This window comes from Antedon bifida, chromosome 10 (assembly GCF_963402885.1).
Source record: "Antedon bifida chromosome 10, ecAntBifi1.1, whole genome shotgun sequence".
Lineage (NCBI taxonomy): Eukaryota > Metazoa > Echinodermata > Crinoidea > Comatulida > Antedonidae > Antedon > Antedon bifida.
In genome coordinates, this window is record NC_136235.1 from 691522 (window position 1) to 716497 (window position 24976).

A 24976-nucleotide genomic window follows, 5' to 3' on the forward strand; every position below is an offset into this window, starting at 1 on the left:
AACAGTGCAGGCATTACTGATAAAATTATGCTTGTCTGGCAAAATGTAATATAATGATAATAAGTCTATCAACTGTTAACATTGCTGAATATTGGTACTATAATGCGCATCTCTCAATATTTGTGCACTAAAGAATTGATTGGTTGCACATATTATGAACCAATGGAAGTACAATCAGTGACACAATACAATAGAAAAAAACTCAGGTAACAAGTTACAATCATTAAGCAATAAAAAACAATAAAATAAGATAATATACATATCATACAGAAACACCTGTGTTTTACTAACCTCATATAACATGATATGCTCCGTCATTTGTACACAATCACAAATCCCAGCTTGTGCCATAACCAATCAAATATACTCACTCTTTTGTTAATTATGAGTGTCATTGAACAAGTTGATCACACGTTAAAACAAAATCAAAGTTATTTTTGAAATTAATGAAAAATATTGAATACTAAAATATAAACAACTGAAAAAAAAAAAAAATTCAACAAAAAGGTCATATTGTCCCTCGTTCGTTTCACAGGAAAGTATTCAGTTAAAATAGGGGTGTCTCCTCCTCCCCCAATAATGGGGGTCTCCTGAATGAGGTTGTCCTACAGGCCTTGCTCAAACCATCCTCTGGGAATATGGGGAAAGAAAACGAAACCATCCCAGAATATGACTTGTAGGGATAACATCAATGGACAAACATGCCATTCTACCAGCTTCTGGAGTCCGCCAAAGACCGACAAACATGCCATTCTACCAGCTTCTGGAGTCCGCCAAAGACCGACAAACATGCCATTCTACCAGCTTCTGGAGTCCGCCAAAGACCGACAAACATGCCATTCTACCAGCTTCTGGAGTCCGCCAAAGACCGACAAACATGCCATTCTACCAGCTTCTGGAGTCCGCCAAAGACCGACAAACATGCCATTCTACCAGCTTCTGGAGTCCGCCAAAGACCGACAAACATGCCATTCTACCAGCTTCTGGAGTCCGCCAAAGACCGACAAACATGCCATTCTACCAGCTTCTGGAGTCCGCCAAAGACCGACAAACATGCCATTCTACCAGCTTCTGGAGTCCGCCAAAGACCGACAAACATGCCATTCTACCAGCTTCTGGAGTCCGCCAAAGACCGACAAACATGCCATTCTACCAGCTTCTGGACTCCGCCAAAGACCGACAAACATGCCATTCTACCAGCTTCTGGAGTCCGCCAAAGACCGACAAACATGCCATTCTACCAGCTTCTGGACTCCGCCAAAGACCGACAAACATGCCATTCTACCAGCTTCTGGAGTCCGCCAAAGACCGACAAACATGCCATTCTACCAGCTTCTGGACTCCGCCAAAAACCGACAAACATGCCATTCTACCAGCTTCTGGACTCCGCCAAAGACCGACAAACATGCCATTCTACCAGCTTCTGGAGTCCGCCAAAGACCGACAAACATGCCATTCTACCAGCTTCTGGAGTCCGCCAAAGACCGACAAACATGCCATTCTACCAGCTTCTGGAGTCCGCCAAAGACCGACAAACATGCCATTCTACCAGCTTCTGGAGTCCGCCAAAGACCGACAAACATGCCATTCTACCAGCTTCTGGAGTCCGCCAAAGACCGACAAACATGCCATTCTACCAGCTTCTGGAGTCCGCCAAAGACCGACAAACATGCCATTCTACCAGCTTCTGGAGTCCGCCAAAGACCGACAAACATGCCATTCTACCAGCTTCTGGAGTCCGCCAAAGACCGACAAACATGCCATTCTACCAGCTTCTGGAGTCCGCCAAAGACCGACAAACATGCCATTCTACCAGCTTCTGGACTCCGCCAAAGACCGACAAAGATGCTATTCTACCAGCTTCTGGAGTCCGCCAAAGACCGACAAACATGCCATTCTACCAGCTTCTGGACTCCGCCAAAGACCGACAAACATGCCATTCTACCAGCTTCTGGAGTCCGCCAAAGACCGACAAACATGCCATTCTACCAGCTTCTGGAGTCCGCCAAAGACCGACAAACATGCCATTCTACCAGCTTCTGGAGTCCGCCAAAGACCGACAAACATGCCATTCTACCAGCTTCTGGACTCCGCCAAAGACCGACAAAGATGCCATTCTACCAGCTTCTGGAGTCCGCCAAAGACCGACAAACATGCCATTCTACCAGCTTCTGGAGTCCGCCAAAGACCGACAAACATGCCATTCTACCAGCTTCTGGAGTCCGCCAAAGACCGACAAACATGCCATTCTACCAGCTTCTGGAGTCCGCCAAAGACCGACAAACATGCCATTCTACCAGCTTCTGGAGTCCGCCAAAGACCGACAAACATGCCATTCTACCAGCTTCTGGACTCCGCCAAAGACCGACAAAGATGCCATTCTACCAGCTTCTGGAGTCCGCCAAAGACCGACAAACATGCCATTCTACCAGCTTCTGGAGTCCGCCAAAGACCGACAAAGATGGAAGGACTTGGTGCACTGTATCTCACCTACTACGCCCCTATGATATTCTAGGTCATGGGACAACTAAAACTCCATTTAATTGTTGGTATACAGAATATCTAAAAAAAGGAAGAATGTGAGTGAATTATTCCACAATATCTACCTTGGTATTGGATTATTTGCATGTGGTAATAATGTATAGAAAGCAATAGTGTAATACATTGAATGCCCAGGAGGTAGGAAAGGAAACGGTGTATTAAATATTGAGAGTTGATGGGACCAACACCAACTGTGCAAACCGCAACATGACAAGGCTGGCTAATTCCCACAAGTCCCCCTTATTGTTTGGTATTACATTCAATTTAATAATTTAATTCAAATCCCTCAACATTTTCATTTCTATTGTATTTTTGGAGACAGAAACTCTGAATGAAACACGAAAGTGAATCTATCTATACATTCTAGCTAGTATTATAATGAACTGTATGGGAAGATACAGATTTTGAATTTTCTTTATTTATAATATGATACGATTGCATCCTTTCTAAACTGTTGGTGGGGTTACTTTTAAAATGAACTTGTTTTGTCTTACGTGAGTTCGTCCCACTTTTATTTCTATGGTATGGTTCTCTTAACATGTCATCTAGTCAACTCTTTACATATTTTAACTTTATCTAAAATCTGGTGGAAATTTATTCCCCTTGAAAGGAGAAAAGAGGGTTCCTCCTTCCCCAACTGAAATGTTTAAAGGGTACATCATAATCAGAGTGTGGATTGACACTTGTGTTCGCATCGTCACTGCATTTAGACAGAACCACACAAAACAGGTGCAAAAGGATGGGTTCCGGAGAGGAGGAACTAAGGCCTAGATTACACCTAAAAACTGTAATAAATTACCGTTGTCTGCAAGCAAAGAATAGAAGATGGATTACTATTGTAATGCATCTGACTAACTATAGATTATCTTATAAATTTGTAATTTAATTTGTGTCCACATGGGATATGCTGAGTTTAGTGCCTCGTTTCTATCAGTAGTTTTACTAATTTTTCACCTTATTTAGTTCACGTGTTTTATAACTGTATACGTTTTACATCCTAATTTATGTCTTTATTTTTAGGTAAATCTGTAGAAAAAAACACAGGATGTCTGATTTGTTATCGATAACAAATATATTTTTATTAAAATAATTAATGAGGTATGTGTAGTTGACGACATCATCCTCCTTCAGATAAAAGATCGTGGGAAAGACTCACAAAACAATAGTTCATTAATTAAACACACTGAATAATGTAATTATAATAATTATGTAATACATCCAACTAAACAATGCTGATGTCTGAAAACAATTTGATTGGATAACCAGTTTATTTATAATTACGTGCAACAATGACAACATTTAATTTGTTGCTGCAAAACTTGCCAAATTGAGAGCCAGGGGATTCACTGCTTGTGTTGTTATACTAATTTATAGGCCACTTGCATCGTGAGAAGTTATTTTATTAAACCCACTTCAACACTTCTACAAGTTAATTAATTTGTCCTTTTGATTTTCATTAATGTATAAGTTGTATCAATGATAATGATAATGATGATGGTAGTGGTGATAATAGTGATGATGGTGATGATGACGATGATGATAATGGTGATAATACTTCTTCTTCTTCTTCTTCTTCTTCTTCTTCTTCTTCTTCATATTTGGAGCCAACTTCATATGTGAAGACTCTGCTCCTCCAACTCTGTTTTGCTAGCTCAACTGTATTTGGTTTGTGTATTATTATTCTATTTATAGTTATTCTTTTACAGAGAATTTCTATTTAGTTATTCTTTTCTATTTAGTTATTCTTTTACAGAGAGAAACTGACTCCCTTATTTATTCATAATTATTATGATTATTATTATCATTATTATTATTATTTTTTTATTTTTTTTTTTTTTCCCTTACTTCTCCTTTCACTTTTCTTTCTCTCTTTTCTTCTTTTTTTCTTCCCTTTCCCTTATCTCTTTTTTTTTTATTTTACTTATATAAATATATATACATGTTAGTATGAATATATATAATTATTTGATCTATCCCATCTATTATATAATTGTATAATAATGATCGTTGGTGGTGGTGATGATGATGCCTAAATGTTGATAATGCGGGAGATAGTGTATGATGGTGTTATTATAGTGTTAATGATGCTGGTGATATTATTGTGATGGTATAGTGTCATGAGGCGATAGTGTTATGATGGTGTTATTATAGTGTTAATGATAAGGTGATATTGTTGTGATGGTATTGTGTCATGAGGCGATAGTGTTTATGATGTGGGGTAGTGTTATGTATAGTATCATGAGGCGATAGTGTTTATGATGCGGAGTAGTGTTGTGATGGTATAGTGTCATGAGGCGATAGTGTTTATGATGTGGGGTAGTGTTATGTATAGTGTCATGAGGCGATAGTGTTTATGATGCGGAGTAGTGTTGTGATGGTATAGTGTCATGAGGCGATAGTGTTTATGATGTGGGGTAGTGTTATGTATAGTATCATGAGGCGATAGTGTTTATGATGCGGAGTAGTGTTGTGATGGTATAGTGTCATGAGGCGGTAGTGTTTATGATGTGGGGTAGTGTTATGTGTGTCTGGGCGATATTGTTATGATGGTGTTTGATGTAGGTCTAGATGATAGATGATTCTGAGAAATGAAGATTGTAACAATGATGCTCTTTTGGCGTGATTCCACTAGCATATTCTTTATCAACTTAATGTACACATTTCATGTCAATGACCTCACATTAAACAATGTAATATGTACGCGTTCATTTTAAAAGTAGGCCTGCAATGATCTCCCTTGGGCCTGTGTGCACGTATCAATCGCGGTTGCTCAATATTTGTATACCAGAAATTGTTTATACTTATGGGTACTTGTTTCTACCCGCATATTTTTTTAAGTACTTACTTATTGCCACTACTGTGGTACCTTCGAGTACGCCGCAGAGACTGCTGGATTGGTCCGTACTTACTAAATATACTGGTATTAAGCTCTTAGCTCTGGGTGATATAGAGTTATGCTCATGCAGACAAACGGCCGTAACGTCTCTTCAATATTTATGGTGGTATAATTCTTATATGGATTCTTATAATGCCTTTTTAATTCGATATCAACTAGAGTTTATGAACTTATCGCAAGCTGCATCAAAATCATCGTCATCATCACAGCCAATATCATTTGTATCATCGTAATCACCATGAAACGACTTTTTATTCTTTTTTTTATAATTATACTGAATATGGGTCTCCTTGTGTTTTAATTATCCACACATAATATGTTCCTTTCATATTAATGTTTATTAAAATCATAGTTAGTGGTGACGTCATAATTCATCATCTTTATCGTCAGTTCGTCGCCATCATTACAATTGTTAATCACGAGTATCCTATCATTACCTCCTCCTCCCATCATTGTAGCATCGTCATGTCGGTAGCTTATCATGTTTGTGTTGATGTCGTACATTTAACAATACACATCCATCATTGTACCGACTATTCCTGTTTCCTCGGCAGGTGTGCCAACATTAAAAAGGGAATTCCCTCGGGGAAATTACACATTATAATATCTTTTTATTATTTGATTGTATTGTGTGTGCATAATAACAAAGATACTGGAATTGATAACATGAATAACGGAGGATTTATAGACCTTCACCTTTGAACGGCCACTTTAGGCCCATGTCGACGAAAACCGCTAACATTCATCTAAATAAAAAATTATTTTATTATTTTTTTAAAATTTTATTTATTCTGCATCACATATCATTTAACAGTTAACAAACGTTATCATCTTCATAATTATTATAATCATTATCTTCACCATCATCATCATCAGTCATCGTAACCATCATCATCATCATCGTAACCACCAGCATCATTATCATCATCATCATCATCATCATCATCATTATCATCATCATCATCATCATCATCATCATCATCATCATCATCATCATCATCATCATCATTATCATCATCATCATCATTATCTCTGGTTAGGATAATCACTCTCAATCTATTTTGCCACTGATACCATTAGAGTTGCTGTGTGCGCGTACCATTTTTATCAACCTTTCAACCCGCACGTAAAATGTTTTTCCGTAGTGTTGTTACTATACAACGCAGATGGTACATTTATCGTAAGATCATGATTTCATATTCAAATACCTCATGTTTTAATTTTTGATTTTTCATTTTGCATGTTTCTCTTTGTTTGATGTACCTGTATTTGATTGACTCATCATGATTATTGAATGTTATCGATCATAAAGAGATAAAGAATAAACCGTGTGATGATTCGTGTAGACGTGATATTGTATTCAATAGCTTTATTGATCAAATTCATTTTAATCCTACCAACATCGATTGTTATAAACCTGTCTTTTGTTTTATTTAAAGGTGTATTGATCAATTAACCTGTTGATTAATATTTCAGAAAGGATTACGAAAAAAACAAAGAGCCTGATAGTGATTGTACGTTTGTGTTGTCACAATTAATATAACCTAGATAAAGCGATGCTTATTACTAGGCCTATATTATTTATTTATTAAATTAATTATTTGATGAAAAACAAGTTACTGAAAGTCAGAAATGATTATTAGAACTATTACACAATGAATGGTATCGTCCACCTTTTTAAAAACATCTTAGAATTATAAACAAATTCATAAGAACTTGACAATGCATGCCATATGCTATAAAGACTTTTCTGACGTCAACAGTTACTCGCCCAGAAGTTGTTTTTATTCCAAAATTGTTTACTTCCAAGTTTTTCTGCTTTTCTGCCATTGTTGTGGTTTTATTCCGGTAGGTCTATTAATAAAACTCCATTGAGACTAAAATGCCAGTTGGTATATACAATATTCGTGCACATAAAACGTCATACAAAATAGGTTTATTTGATTAAAAGAGTCCACATTGCTGTCTTTTTTAAAATTTGTTGTGAAATAAAGTTATTGTCTTTATTGAGGGTTTTATAACCATTGGCGTTAATTGTATAACCGTCCTGATTGGTTCAGTCGTGTCCTCATTTTTAACCGAAAAAAAACAAACATTCGGGGGGACCCGTACTTTACGAACTTGAATGTGTTTGTGTGATACATACCGCTAATGATATAAGTACAACCGTTTTTCAAAAGAATAAAGTACAACGGATGTGACACTAACCGTACCTTCTTCGTAAATTCTTATCGTCAACTCAAAATTACCTTTAACTCAATTTAATTTTATTGTGATCGCGGCACGCGAACCACTCATCATCTCATCATGTTATAGGGCCAATTGGTGCTATCATAATTATTATTCGTGTTATTATCATTATCATCCTCACATCACTGTGGTATAATCATTATCAGGACCAAAGGTGACGTGCATTATATCCTATTATTACAATAGTTATATAAACGATAAAATACCTGCGGTAAATATGTCTATCTTTAATACGTTAGTCCAGACATTTTGAAGAGTTAGCCATACACTGACGACTTCGGACGAGTAAAAGTTTATTTTGTGAGTTTGAAATGAACTGTGTTTACGTACTTTTAAATTTAACATGGTTAAGAAATGAAATTGAAGAGAGATGCTGGAATTGATCCTCATCGAATACCTTTACCAAAACAACCAGGAGTTGAATTCAATCGCAGTGCCAAACATAGTGTTTATGTGCATATTTAATGTAGGGAGATTCCGATTTTTTAAGGTCCGAGAGGACATCTGGATATCTCAAAGGTCCGAGGACACCTGGACACCTCAAAGGTCCGAAGACACCTGGACATCTCAAAAGATGATTTCCAAATGTCAGAATGTTCACTGAAATAATTTTGGATAATAACATAAGACGAGTGCAACTCCATACATAACACAATTCTCAAAATGTTCTCTCTCTCTTTTGAGTTGCACTCGTGATATTGTATGACGACACTTTGCAGGCGCGGCCTACATTCTCCCCACCTTACCCCCAACAACCACGCTTAAGATTTTACCTTACGATATGGAACCACATTGAGCACCTGTTTGTATTGACTTATTATTCTCAGGTGAAGTGCTATATTATCTTAACTTACTACATAATAGGTCTACTTTAGATACCGGAACAGACCTTTCCCCTTAAAAGCGCCGAAACGTTTACTATCAAAGCGTGACCCAATTGATAGACTGTCAAGCACGCGCCGTCGCGTGCCGTTCGCGTTCAAGTTCTGTTTGCAGACGAAAACGTTTATATTTGGCCTAGGTCCATATAAGAGATAGCAAGCACTCACCTACAAGTGTACCCACGCCGAATAATGTTTATTCACTTATTTGAGTAAATAAATGTAAATTTAGGTATCGCAATAAAAAAACGCTCTTGTTTGTTACCGTACTTTGGACCAATGCAGTGTTTGAATATTGTATTTTTTGCTAAAGAAATTACTATAGTTGTCATGGAGAAAATTTTTAAATGAGACGCTTGGGGTATTGATAAGTAATTGTGATAATATGTCCCGGATGTAACTTTACCTTACGACCCGAAATAAACACGTTATTATCAAGTGAACTACAATGCTACCAACATGGAGTCCTACATATCGTATCTGTTGGCCACTTGAGATTATTCGGCGACAAGGTTACCACAAACAGCAAAGAAACTGTTATGTTTCTTTAGATTCATTTTATATTAAGTACCGGTACTAAGAACACAACCTAGCAAACTGTGTCGCACACTTCAATACTTTAATTTATAATAAGCATATAATGTTTATATTAATGTTCAAATTTCGCTAATATTTCAAATTTTCAGTTTGTCTTTAAATCATTTAGGCCTATGCATAAAAACTCTCGACGCCATTTTTTTTAACTCGGAAGAAGGCTTATATAGTTTTCGAGGTACACGTAATCTTTAACACTTCTTAAATAGCTGATTATAACGGCATAAGGTGGGCTATTCAAGTAAAACGTTGTAGTGTATAGAAATGCCAAAATCCGTTAAAAGCCATTTTGGAGGATAATCCGGCGGCACGCGAGAATGCCACAGGGGGATAAGCGTGTTATTATGTACCTAACAACTTCACTGACATACCACCTCTTTTATTCTACCTTTGAGGTTTCTTTAGTAATCACCAGGTGGTGGAATATACATCACAATTCGCCTGCTTGATTGACAAACTTTACCTCCTCCAAACGTACTTAACTTCAATACTTTATTTGTTCATATTGAAAATGAAATCTCCTTTTTTAAGCTCGATTCCCACTTGAACGCACGACAATGACGCAACGCAACAACGTAAGCGCGCCGCAAGAATTTGACCAATCATGATGGATCTTGTGATTGGTCAAGTCACGCTGTGTCCACGCTTTACAGTTTTATTATGAAATTAAAAAGGGTGCACCCTCCACGTATACGGTTCTAATATTACATTTATATAGCATTTACATCAACATAAGGGCATGTTTAGCCTTAAGTAATATTGTTTTAAAAATTATTGTGTAGGCCTACATCCAGGTAGATTTTCAAAATCATTTTTCAGAGGTTTAAACTAATTTATTCGTGTTTTTGAAATTGCTGGTACTGGTAGACCGAAAGGCACAAATAAGGCTCCAATCATCATCGTGCAGGATCCGATATTCATTAATGTGTTATGAAAATCTGCCTAGCAACAACAAATAACTAATGCACTGGTACTTCTCGGGTTAAGCATTCAGTTTGATGTTAACTCCTGGTTTTAAGCAAACCCTCATCTTTATCTTAGCGTGACACAATAGGCAAGGCATGCAAACAGATGCCTAAATAATTAGCCCTCATTGCCACGCGAATCCAACAATGTAGATTATAGCCAAGGCACAACTCTATTGTCTTTTTTTGCTATCCCCCTTTAGAATTATTTTCTTAATTTAGTGTCGTGAATTTCTTTACACCTTTACAAAACTCTTTTTTCCTGATTCATTGAGGAAAAGTTTGGCGAATTCGATTGTAAAAGACGACATTTGATTGGTCAGATCTAGTTTGAGTGGCAGGTGTGTCGCGTGGCCCATTCATAACGGATAGTGTTAAGTATAACCTGTTTCTTAGGTGTGTGTACACCAGCAATGGCTACCTACATTTGAACTTTTTGTAGACCTGCAAGAAGAAAATGTATTTGATCCACAATAAATATAACAAAACAAAACATTTAAGAATGTATCAGGGAGACAACCAAAGTAACAGGTTATCTTGATCTCATGTTAGATGCCTATAATATCCTGTATCCTTGTATTGTATACAACTTCAGATAACGAACAGCCAAACCGTAGAGATATCATAGATACTATAATATCTCTATGACCAAACACACCAATACTAAATAGTATGGTAATTTACAAATCTAGATTCTGTGTTTATAACAGCGATAGTCAAATAAGTTTATGCGATTATTATCAAAAACTGTATAATTGTAGATCATCACTATACACAGATGACAGCTACACAAATACGTATAAGAGGATCAATATTGTTATCGGTCGAGTGGTGGCGTATGTTGATGCTATATCGGTCGAGTGGTGGCGTATGTTGATGCTTGTAATGCCATTTTATATACCAATCTTGTACTGAACTTGATGGCTAATTTAACATTTTCAACGCAAATGAATTAATTTCAAAATTATCAAAAAGTTACGACCAAAAAAAAAAAGCAGTTAGGATTTTTCACGCAAGCAAACTACCGTATTACTACACGACCATTGCCATCATCCCCACCATCAGCGCCACCAACAAAATCACCATCATTATTTTCATCATCATCATTATCGTCGTCGTCGTCGTCGTCGTCATCATCATCATCATTTTTATCATGATCAGTATCATCATTATTGTTGTTTCTCATCATCATTATTATTGTATTCTGGAACTGCAACCTTGTGAATTTCCTGTGAAGGATGAAATAAAGTTTATCTGTAGGCCTATCTTTATCTGTATCGTCATCATCATCATCATCATCATCATCATCATCATCATCATCATCATCATTTTATCATCATGATCATCGTCATCATCCCCATCTTCCTTTTGTCACTAATGTCTCAAACCTTGAGAAAAAGATGTCGGTCAACATAGTTAGCTTAAATGAGGCAGATTGACAAGTAGTATCCGTCACGTGACTAGGGGATTGACGTATAGAGCGTGGCAGTACATTACCTTTGTCGCGTGGGTACTTGATGGTATCTCAGTATCTAGCCACTATATACAGGTCAGCCTTGTTAAATATTTACTCACCGAATTGCTTCATAACAATAGCTGCTCTTAGATGTGAGAATATTTAACTTTATAATTACAAAAATCGACCCTATTCAGTCGGGAGAAAACTCATTTCAATGACGGATCGTGTCATTCAAATGGAATCACATCCAAATGCGTGTCTTTCATGAACGAGAATAATTAATTGCTTGATTTTGTTTATATAGTATTATTATTCTAGAATATAGTGTTTTGAACTTTTGGGGCACTTAATGAGTGGATTCATACACTGATCATGAACGTTCGTAGTAGTAGTAGTTCGTGATAATATTATTATTAATTATTCTGGAGATTTGGTTTTTGTTCTTTATAATTGTTTCGTACAAGTTACGTAGGTCCTGATGATTGACCAAGATACATGCTGTTAGTGTTGACCGTCACCATTCTAAAGATCTGTCTATACTATCAAACTAGTTTGTGATGTGCCCAAATATGGTAGTGATATGCTTAAATATGGTAGTGATATGACATCATCATGCCCATATAAGGGCACATCACATTTTTTTTGTCACATAAAGTTTGATAGTGTTAGTCCAATAGTCCAATTCTTTTTAACCCAGTGGTACCGTATATAAAGACCAAATAAATTCTGGTCGCGTGGCATATTTGACTCAATTGTGCCCCCTTTAATATACCCGGTACTGTATCTTAACCTTAATGGAGTTGAAAAATTGAATGAAATCGAGGCCAGGCTTATACGTTGATCCGCCTTGAATGGACTCATTAAAAAATGGTCGCGTGGCAGAGAATCTTTTCAATTGCTCCCATTGGTGAATTCAATACAACTTAGTTTGAGTATTAACGACTTTCAATTTCTTGGCATCAATTATTTACTAGAAATCAAACACGTCTTTTGTTCTACAGGTACCTATACAATGTGACAAGTCATCAAGAATAGATTGTAAACAGCTTTATTATCCTCCTCTGTCCGATATCTAGGCCTAGACCTACTTAGCATTTAGCCCTATTTATAACTATTCCTCGCAGTGGTTGCTCCCCAGGGAGTGCTTTCACAACGAGAAACTGTGATAAAATTAGAGATAAAATATGTTACTTTTAGGCCTATTCATCTAATAATACGTGTTGGTGTTCTCTCTTGTTTTTCTCGATGTGTTTAACCATTGGATAGGTCATTCTAATGCTATTGTATATGGAGTTAGAAATAGTGTCTACGAACCATATGCCATAGAATGACATTGGTGAAAACACCTCAACCTGGTTAGCGCTTACCAGAATAGCTTCAGTTCGATTATGAGGAAAATACCGTTATTTGTCCAATTCCAAAGGAAAGGGAACCGTCTACCATTCTGAATATATAATAGACCATGCTGTGGTCTTCGGCATACGTTATGTAATAAATAAAAATGGAAAGTAATTGCAGTGTTTATAGCCGACGTATCAACTACAAATAAACAAAATCAAACAGGTTGCTTCGTTTGGAACGAGACACGAGTTAAAGCGCTCATCCACACGACAGCCATAACGTGTAGAACGAGACACGAGTTAAAGCGCTCAGCCACACGACAACCATAATGTGTATTTATGTTTAATCTTGTAGCAATTACGTTCTGCTTTAATTAGTCCTCCTAACTTTTTGTCTTGCAGTTGTTTTCGTTTAATTCCCGTCCGTGTTCGTCACCAGAACTGGTAACAAAGCCGAATTACGAAGACATTAACATTCTTTACCAATACCGTATCAATTAGCAGCAGCAAAAAAAACAAAACAAAAAAGAAGAAGAAAGATGCACGCAAAAAAAGAAAAGAAAGAAAGATGCATGGAAGAATTAATTCTCCTCCATACTTTTTAGAGGTAGGCTATTAGGTTCAGCATTGGTTGGTCATGGCATCCAGGGAGACGCTCATTATACTTGCAATAAACAGAGAGTAATTAACCGTATTAGGCAAAGTTTTTTGTTTTAGTTATACTGTACTATATTATTAGTAGGTCATCGACATGTTACCAGTCTGAAACTGAATGAATCGCTTACATACATTTTCAACTTCAAGAAAATCATTTAAAATAAATGCAATAAATTGTTCCTGACGTGTGCCATAATCGAATGTTACGATTTTATTATCGGATTTTTTTTCCAGTAAAAATAAACAGAGGCGGCTCGAAAACCACGAAGGGAGTGACGTTTAACAAATTTATATCTTGATGGAAAATGGGAGGAATGGATTTAGTAATTATATTATGTATAGTTCAAACATGGAGAAGGTTCAATTGTAAACTAATCATAACAAGCACTAGTCATAATGTCATTTCCTTTATTTATTATATTGTGTATTAATCAGATGGATTTGAACACACAGGTAAAAAATTATAAAGCGTTATCATTAAACAAGAGTCCCTCTCTTTTCATATATTATCCAAGTAACATACCACATTAATGTCTTTTAATAACTTCAGGAAACTCACGCGAATGTCGTGTGTTGTTAATAAACGATCGCATATATTATAGCCTAATTTATCATCGTGTTTACGTTTTCGTGACTACTTCACCCATCTGCCGCCGCCGAGCTTTGGCGGTGTCTTTAGCAACCATTCATATTACTAGAGTCTGGGGAACGACGGTTAGTAAACAGAAGATCAAAATACAACAGAAAGCGTTAGCTTCTGTTTATTATCTTTGCCATTATATACGAAGAGTTACCCAACATATTAAAATATGTGTTTGGATTTTCCAGTTAGTGTTGATTAATTTAGGCACCTGTTTGTCCACGAGAATAAACCAGGTCGATCGTTTGAAAAAATAATGGGTCTTTTGTAAAATAGAGTCTGAAATACTTTACTTTTTTGTTATATTGTTGACCAATATTTCCGTGCAATTTAATTATCCTTTTCGATTAGCGTTAGGCTGAAGTATATAGGTACATACTTAGTTTTGTCTTCGTTGAAGCAATGCGAGTTTAAAAACTTCTCAATACCAATATAACGACAAATAGAGGTCGTGATCTTGTACGAAAATGGACGACGCGATTTAAACGTTATTTTGACCGTTAAATCGTAACCTCCGTACGTGAGCGAACTCAATGAGGGCAAGTTTACAGAACACGTGCCAGTCTCAAACGCGTGTCCCTCGCGTGGTTATCGTGGCTAAAGTTCACCACGCTTCAAAGATGACACCTGTTTCACATTTTATGCGCAATAAACTATAAACATGTTCAAATATGAGCACATCAACCTATCGTGCTCAATCTGCCGTATTTTATCTAATTAATTTAGTTGGCGAGGAGAGATTGTGGCACGCGACAAATTGTAGTTTTTAATTATTTATTACCTTTCAACGGTTCAATTTCAAAATTATTTGGTCATTTTATCTATTTTGAAAGACTTTTATTTCTGCCGCAAGGAATCACTTAATGTCTGTTGACATGATCACGTGATATAAACTAGCAGACAGCATCTGCTGCGAGTTAAATGTTTTATGTCATTTTGCTCTCACTTTCGTAAATTTGATCATTTCCACATTTTTATTTTCAATTTGGCGTCCTATATTTACGAATTTGTAAAGATGAGAGGGCCTGGTATATTGAAAGATAGTGAAGAAATGAAGCAGTAATATAACTGTAAACCACTTCAGTTAGAGGCTTGAAAAATAGTTGTTTGGATGTAGAGTCCGTCCTTTATTATTTTATTTGAATTAATTAAGAATTATTAAGATGTTTTTAAGATTAAAAACATGATAATACATTTTAAGCACTCGTTCTTAGCTGTAGTTACATATTGACCTTGCTTAAGTGTGCAGCTTGCTATATTATCAATTCTCTTGTAAAGTGATTGAATACAAGACTAGATCATTTTCCGACTGCTTTGCAGGTGCATATTCTCTAGGCCGGTTTGGGTCAAAACATCGTCCTTGGGTCATTCAATTTTACCCCTCTTAAGGACGCATTCGAAGACGACCAAATCAAACTGTTATCGGATTACGGCAGCTGGTCATCGTCCATACCCATCGATATTTTCTTATATAGGCTATTAAGGTAAACCCTATTGTTTGTGGATTTCGTATATCAGTTTAAACTCGTCGATAAGCTTGTTGGGATTGTATTTCTATAGATCCATTCATGAAGAAAATAGAGAAAATGATTCGCCACGCGTCGATATGGTGTCGCGTGCTGTTTGAACTAGAATTCGGGAAAGGTATGACCCTGTATAAAGCTCCTCAACAATGTTAGCCAGGGGCTTTTAGCCTATTCTTTTCACTGGTAACAAAAACTGATCAAACAGTCAAACCATCTGCTACTACCTGAGCTGAATAGGGTTATTGCAACGTGTGTCGTCGTCACTGTATTGAACAGAAGCATGCATCGAGTGAGCTTAAACCCCAAGTTGCACTTAGATTACCTGTAAACCCTTATCACAACCATACAATTGTATACTTGTGTACTCCCATAATAACTATGCAAATAGGAACATAATGTTTAATTATTCTAAATAATAAAAACAGTTCAAAGAGCCTTTAATAAACAGCAGATGGTGTCTGCCGGGGTTTGAGGTTACGATCACATATGGGCAATAATCGAACATTTTGTTATTTTAAAATTAATATTAATGAACTTGTCAACAAAGTAAACTAGGTCACGTGAGGATGTGATAATTGTAATGTTTGTCTTAATCAAGTATGGACGCCATTACAGGTACATGATTAACACAGGTGTAGGCCTAATGACTTTAGAAACATTATGTTAGAGAATAGAGATCAAAATGTATTAGGCCTATAGTATTATACTAGATTTTTCCCCTTTTCAGAGACTTTATTCAATAATATACTGCATTTTTTGGTGAGCAGGCATATAAAGTAACTTTTCGTATTTAAGTGTTATCAATACACAATTCGCCTGTAGGCCTATTATTTATTAAACTATATAGCATATTTCGCAACTTTTGCTCCCGCTCCCAACATAGAAAATACGTTTTATTGGATGAATCTCTGTTTATAAAATTAGCCTAAATCTATATTTTAAATGTGTCACAGTAGAAACTGTCCATTCTACACATGTCTAATCTGCTGGACATTATTAATTAATTCTTGAAAATAAACCTGTTTTTTAAAAACATCCGATGTCGTTGACGTTAAATTATTATACCATTAATAAAACTTTGAGCAGTAAGTTGCATAGCACCAATCTATTAATGATGATTTCCTGTTGGGACGATCGACTGGTTTCAATTTAGTTGTTTGTGATAATTTTCAAACGGCTACCACCGGCATGTTAATACACGGGAAATTGGCAAGTAAGAAGGATTAAACATTTGCCATTTTTCCAAGGAGACATGACGACGGTCACACAACGCGATCACTGTCCCACATTTTCGGCCGTCGTACTTTTTTATTTTCTTCAACCACCAAATAAGACTAATTGATTGCTTTCTATTTGCTTTTTGGATGGAAGAAACAAACTTTCCATTTGACAATTGAATGGAAAAAGACAAACTGTCTTGCCATTTGAATGGAAGAAAAAACTTTTCATTATTTTGAATAAGAAAAAACTTTCCATTTCACAGTTGAATGGAAGAAAAAACTTTCCATTTGACAATTGAATGAAAAATAACTTTACATTTACTATTTTGAATGTAAGAAAAAACTTTCCATTTAATATTTCGATTGTAAGAAAAAACTTTCCATATAATATTTCGATTGTAAGAAAAAAACTTTCCATTTAATATTTTTATTGTAAGAAAAAAACTTTCCATGTTTGCTAAACGGTAAGAAGTTTGCTATTGGAAGAAATAGACTTTAATATAGGGCGTGAAATATAATGATTCCATTATATTTCATTCTTTCCATTTCTTCAAAAGTAAAATAATATTTATTTTTTTTTTTCAGTTTTCAGTAATCTTATTACGGTACTTTTTTCCAAATTAATTGTATAAGATTTGCAGAGGCACAATTGAAAAAGACGTTTCCATTTACAACAGTAATACTGTACAATCAAGTTTAAATTTAGAGGGAAGAGAAAATGAAACACTTCATAACGATGTGTCTTTACACTTTTAGACTTCTTAAAAGTTCAGTACTTTTGTTATGTAAAAGTGTTTGAAGACATCACTGGGCTTAAGTAGCGCCAACACAACACGCTATTATTACTTTAAGAATGGTCGTGTGCCAGGGCTTAAGTTTCAAATGAGTTTTGCAAGGTCAAAATAAGTACACATCCACAAACACTAATAACAGAGTTGACACGTGACATAGTGACGTCAACAAGGTATACTTGAAAGTGAAAAACAACCGAGACAGAAATGCATAATAAAGTAGCATTTCCGGGCCTATTTATTTTAAGATTTAAAAATACATTTTAAGCGCCAAAAACTATTATGTTTACAGACGGTAATTTCATTTCTTGGAACTGTGCCAAAAATAAAATATATTAAAAAAACAAATATTCTTCAATAACCCAAATTACCATATATTTATTATTAACCTAAGTTATAGGTCACATGGTATTTATGCCTATGCTTATTTTTTCCCATTATTTGTATGTATATAAAAAGTCTATCAATTTTCAAAATTGAAACTTTTTCATTTGAGACAATAATAGGCCGATCAACAAACACTTACAAAGTTGTTTTCATTTATTAATACCAGGATCTTATTCTCTTTTCCGTTATTCGTGTTTATTCTCATGTTCCAAATATGCAATTAAACTTGATAGTATTTTATGTACCATACTATTACTGCAGCGAATTGCACAACGAATTCATAAAACCTGCCATGCCGACTCCTGCGGTATATCGCTGATTTCAACATCTTCATCCCCTGCAAATAAATTGGTGTCATTTCAATCTTTACAATTACGCTTTGTATTGGTGTCATCGCCATCTTTATTTATTGTTTCGAAGCAAAAGTGAAGCACCAATAACAGGTTGAATAAAACAATATTAGTAAAATTAAAATAATTTCTATCATATTGAGAAATTAAAAATATCTAAAGAATTCATTTGATAAAGGACAATCGTTTGATACAAACATTAACACGAGGAATGACATGAAGAAGGGTTTACGAAGATCACAAACAGCAGTAAAGTAAAACAACAAAACAAGATCACAATTTAACTACAAATTGTTCACTTTTCGAAATAGGGCTGCTGAATGAAGCAAAAAACTTGGAAGGAGAAAGGGTGGAGCAAATACAAAGAATACACCTTCATCAATATTACACCTAATAGCTCTCAACACACATTATACCTCAGTTATTTTATTTCGTGTCATGACAAAGTAAAACGGAATTTTCTTACTGTAAAGTTTAATTTTATTACGCTTAAACCGGTAAATATGATTTACAATGCCATATATTTTCTTCGTTTCAAAACAGACAGAGGGGTAGTATTTCTCAATTAGAAGTTTAATTTTATGGAACAGAGCCGTATTTACAGCAGTCCTTAATTTGTAGTGACATCTCGTAACTAAATCGAACAAGGCACGACCAAATGACGAGTTTGCGCAAACAATAATTACGAATTTTACATAAAAACAAGGCAAACATGAGAGATGGCAAGTGGATATTGACACGGAGGCCTGTGCTGCAAAATGACACTCATGAGAATACAGATTACCGGGTAAATAAATCTTGAAAATCTGCAGAATCGGTAGTGAAATTATTCCTACTTGTGTTTATTTTTATTGACCTCGTTTTTAGACTCTTATTAGAGAGTGCGATATATATAAAAAAAAAATTATATTTGGAAAACGGCTTGGTGGGACGATTATTGGATCATTGTTCATGGCGATGAGGACATTTATAGAACCTGAATTGGCAATGTTTATGTACCTCAAGTTCATAGCTGGGCACTCACGAACCACGACGTGTTTTCCCACTTCCGAGGTCATTCTTGGGGACGTATGTGGCTACACGATTACATCCACACGGACGCGGGGAAGGTGCACACAATTATATTTATGGTTCGTTTACAGTTCAAAGTCACATCACAATAATTGACTATCCTGATCAAACGTGATTAGGCCTAATAAAAGTGTTAGTTTCACGTCCCTACAATGTTTTAGGCCGCATTACTTTCTTTCACCATTTGCTGTTTTTTTTTAATGACATGGCCAATTTTAAATCAATATTGCGTGTTTGCAGACATTTGTTAAAAAAACATAGATTGACGATAAATATCACCATTTTTATTTTGTCGAAAAAATATCTAATAGGCCTATACCCATTCAGCTATTATACTAGTATGACGTCATCGTTACTGCGAAATTGCGCCATATTTCAATAATATAAAATTATATTACCGGTATACACATAAATTATTAAAACTAATCATATCAACGACCGGAAAAAATGCATTTGTACCAACGGTGATAAAATTCGTCCCAAGAAATGTAACGAACTTTCCACTTGAATGACGATATGAAAGTATACTATGTTATCTGATAGTCAGCTCTCTCGTATTCAATATTATTATTGGTACAGATACATGTAATTCTGTTGGAATAAACGCAAGAGAGATGACTACATGCATAAGATTTGTAAAGTATTTAAGCGGCAGATGGCAAGCGAGGGCTAGGCAACACAAGCACTGTCCTTGGCCATCGATGCGGGTGAAACTAATCCGTTGCCCAGCGTGTCTGTTTTATCTTCCCCTCGTTATGGATTTATAGCTGAAGCTTAAACATGATTGAAAAGTGCCAACTAGCATTAAATTATCAGAATTATTGCAATTTCAGATCAAAACAACTTGTCCGCTACCATGTCTTAAACAGCGCGAATAGATCGCGTTTCGAAAAGAAAAAGATCTTTAATAAATTAATCGGTCTTTAAGCTTCGATAACAGCGTACAGTGCCCGATCGATTTCGCGTTGTTTTGGACAAGTTTACTAAATCATTCTCACGTTATGTTAGTTTAATTTAGTTATTTCTATCATCACGACTGACTCTAGAAAGCGTGGTTCCCACTAGAGACGCAACGCAAGAATAATCCATCGCTTGTAATTGGTCAATCGCTTGCGTTGCGCTTACGTTCTTGCGTTTCGTCGAGTGGGAACTGGTGACTTTCCTTTATAAAACAACAAAGTGAAACTCTGTCTCCTTTTCTATATTAATTTTGGTCTTTTTATTTAGATAGATTTTATTAAGATTTCCTGGCCTACGTTTTCCCATAGAAAATCGTTCGCGCTTCCAAACAATATGTGTAAAGCAAATACATTTTTTACATCATTATATAGTAGAAATCCTCGTGTCATAAACAGAAAAAAATAGTTCCAGGTGAGAACAGGTGCGCGTGGCACACGTGGGTTTATTGTCACACTAACACCGAACTGTTAAAGTATTTTCACGGGTACTGATTCTTAGGGAAATTGGTTTCCGCGTGAGTCGAACGATCCAGTCAAAAAGAAAATCTTTACATTTGTCCGTACCGTGTAATTACTAATAGAGTAACGAAATATACATGTTAAATTTAACGGAGCGTATACCCATTTGGTTATACGCTTTGCAATCCGTCGGCCCACAAACTGTGCCGGAATAATACTACATTCTGTCCGCTCTGTACTTTTTATTGAACAAACACAGCGGGCTCCGTACTCCTTTGTACAGTAGGTGGTCTTTGGTCTACCAACATTTTAATTAATTTCGTTACTATTTCCTTTTTTTACATTAAAATTACCTGTTCGATTTACCTTCACCTTGTCAACAAATTCTTGTTATTTCCGTTTTCTTAATTGTCTTTGTCTTTTGTTTCGCTAGGTATACAGAGGACTATGACATGGTGAACGCAAAGACGACGTGCACGTAAGTGATTTGACCAATCACAAGCGATTTATCATCGTCGCTTGTGTACGTCATTGTGTGCGCCCTGTACGTAGGATATGACGTCATGAATTATGGTAATGTTTGATCTTCTCTTACTTGTGATTGTTATAGTTATTTAATTATTTTACTTACTTGGGGTTTTCCGACACTCGGTACGATATCGATGGCGGGAATTAAATGAGCCCGTTTATAAGTATCATTATTGATGTTATTATGAAACTGAAAGGTATTGATATTATCATTATCTTTACTCGCTTCAGAATACAATCGTTTGTTACAGTCTCTATAGTTATGAATTGTCCACCAGTCGGTGTTTCGATTTTCAGCTCAAATATTAAATTATACGTATGAAACGCCACATAGCCTATACGTCAAAGTATGTTACCATTAGTCCCTATATCTCATTATCTTTATTTCAACATTGAATATATAAAACATCAAAACAATTCAATGCAATAGTAGCCAAAAAAGCTGAGGATTTTTGTTACAAAAGGCCTTTACATAAATTGCAAACTATTTCATATAAATATCTATACCAATTAAGAAATTAAAAAAAGATTAAAAGTCTATGAAACAGATAGCAAACATTGTCTAAACGTATAATAAATACATTATTATATGATGTGTACGCGTGTACGTAATCAAGTGTGTTTTAAAGTTCTGTCAAGAGCTGCGCAACACACGCAATGATCCTTGGTACCTTATTTATCTGTTGAATGTAAACTTCGTATATGCGATATATAAATCAACTAGACACCTTAAAGTTATGAAACAATTATGATAAAAACAGTGAATTTAATGACAATTGATAGATGACAGTTGCTGCTGCCATGGTTCAGTCTCTATTGGTAATGTCTTAATTCAAATTATTACAACAACACTGAAACGGATGCTACATAGGACCCCCTTACACATCCTTATAGGCAACACTCATATATTATGGAATTATGACGTCATATTCCCTTGTAACGTCACAGAATCGTATTAGGGTATACACAACTGATGTGAGTTATGAGTCTCGGGAGAACGAACAGTTCATCAGATCGGAAATGAATGGTTATACACAGAAATGACACCATGGAGATTGATGGAGTGCAGAATACAAACGTACAGATACTAGCTAAATTAATTTAATAATGTTACCACGACCAAGTTTGTAGGCCGTATCATGAAACACTATATATTATATTGAGTCCAGAACATTCATTCCAGGACACTCATTCTAGGTCATTCTATCCAGGATATTGAGTCCAGGGCATTCAGTCCGGGTCATTCAGTCAAGTCATTTTGTTCAGGTCATTCAGTCCGGGTCATTCAGTCAAGTCATTTTGTTCAGGTCATTCAGTCCGGGTCATTCAGTCAAGTCATTTTGTTCAGGTCATTCAGTCCGGGTCATTCAGTCAAGTCATTTTGTTCAGGTCATTCAGTCCGGGTCATTCAGTCAAGTCATTTTGTTCAGGTCATTCAGTCCGGGTCATTCAGTCAAGTCATTTTGTTCAGGTCATTCAGTCCGGGTCATTCAGTCAAGTCATTTTGTTCAGGTCATTCAGTCAAGTCATTTTGTTCAGGACATTCAGTCCGGATATAGTTTTGTCTCCATTCTTCTTCCAGTACATTATCAGTCCAGGTAATTCCTGTGTCAGTTTGGTTTACATTACAGAATAAATGTAATCCTGTTTATAGGAGTTGATGGTTATTCCGTGATTATCTTATCCAAGCTAGCTATTTGATTGTAGGAGTCCGTCCTATGCAATAAAACTGTGTCACTCGAATTTCACCAAATGCGCGGCGAGAAAGAAATATAAAACCTTACTCCCGTGAACAGCTATTTAACCCAATTTAATCCCGTGCAGTATATTTTTATTTCATACTTATTTATAATTAAATCCGACGATTCGTGGATTAAGCTATTAATCCATGCGGATTATCCAGTTCACTTTACACCAGTTCGCGTATTCGTTGATCGTATCTTTTTTTCATTGATCCCTTTCCATGCTGTCGTTTTTAGTACCCATAATCCCCTCTCCCAATTTCCTGTTTTTGTAAATGAAGCCCGCGTGAAGCCACCATGTCACGTGATTTTATATTTGCCTTTGTTTCAGGCCGTCTCGTTGCTTAGATAGCGGATCAAGGACTGCAACTTAAAAGAACTAAAATTAGATTTGATTTTATTAAGTTAGGACCAAGTTCTTACTTCCCGGATGTAAAGTTCGTAGACGTGACGATCTTACCCTTCACGTGCCCTTTGCTTAGCAACAGGTGTTACGCCTTCTTCTGAACTGTATTTGACTGATCTGTATTCCATAACTTAGGCCTCCCTACTAACTACTGTTTGGGTTAAATTTAGTGGTAGGCCTAAACTTGTTTTTGCAATTCTTTTTTATATAACTACAGAGCGTTGCTGACATCACCATGCCAATAATTGTTATTAAGATTAACATCATAATCATCATTCATTCTATACATAAACAAACTATATCTAATTTTCGTCGTCATTTTTGTTCATCACCATAGAAATTATATATAAAGGTAAAAGAAAACCTATTTTGCATTGTAGTCCTGTCTTAAATACAAAAACAATCAGGAAAAAATGTTTAATTTTGTAAAAGAAAATGAGATCGATATTTTTATTTAGCTTTGAATGATTAATTTTAAACGTCTAAGCGCAACCTGTAATTTGACCAATCACGTTGAATGATGTATGATCCAAACTACTGTCGTCGCTTCTAAAACTCATTATGTTGCGCGTACGTCATTGCGTTGTGCGCCAAAAGTGGAAATTTGCTGAGGCTTTCAATATTTTAGTTCCCTTACAAATTTCATCATCTGTTTACCTTGTCAGCAGAATGCTAAGCTTACGAGAAGGAGTAAAAGTTCATATAGGCCTAGCGTGTTTACGTAAAGGCACGCTCTGCTTGATCCTTGACATGGGAGTGATGTTAAATAGTATCTCCACGTGTGTAAATAATATATAATGATGCTTAGCGTAAACATGGCTGTAAAAATAGATAGCACCTAATCCCCAATAAAATGCTAAAAACTATTTTTGGTTATAAAACTGGAATAAACAACTGGAAACCATAGCAACACCGAGGTCAAGATGTCAACACTTGAAGTTGTCTGACGTCAAAGTAATACAGAGTAGGAAACTGGTCGATGGGGACAAAAGCAATATGTTTTGGATTATTTCCGTCGATGCTATGGGGTGTAAAGTCTTTCCCAAGATTTTACTCCTGTTTTGATCTAAAGTGGGTTGAGTGTGGAAGTTTAGAATTAACCTTTTTATTGGGAAGTTTTGGATTAAATCGTCTGCCGATTGAGGGAATTAATTCCAACTATTTACCACAACTGACTGTGTAGGATAAAAGAATACCAACACCATACCCTTTGAATATAGGCCTAATGAAAAAGACACACTACGTGCAACTTGAGCAAAATGAAGGAAAAAAAAAAGAATAAAAAAAAGGAAATAATAGTAGGCTTAAAGTTAA

At 35.9% G+C, this 24976-nt stretch overlaps 1 long non-coding RNA gene across 1 annotated transcript in view; it reads left to right on the forward strand.

Annotated features, from left to right (window-relative positions):
* LOC144854465 (uncharacterized) overlaps positions 1 to 21550 on the forward strand; it is a 73747-nt gene extending 52197 nt beyond the window's left edge. Inside the window, exons 3-4 of the long non-coding RNA XR_013614613.1 lie at positions 13329 to 13533; positions 21420 to 21550. This is a non-coding gene — a long non-coding RNA (uncharacterized LOC144854465). The remainder of the gene's footprint in view (positions 1 to 13328; positions 13534 to 21419) is intronic.
* The last annotated feature ends 3426 nt before the right edge of the window (positions 21551 to 24976 follow it).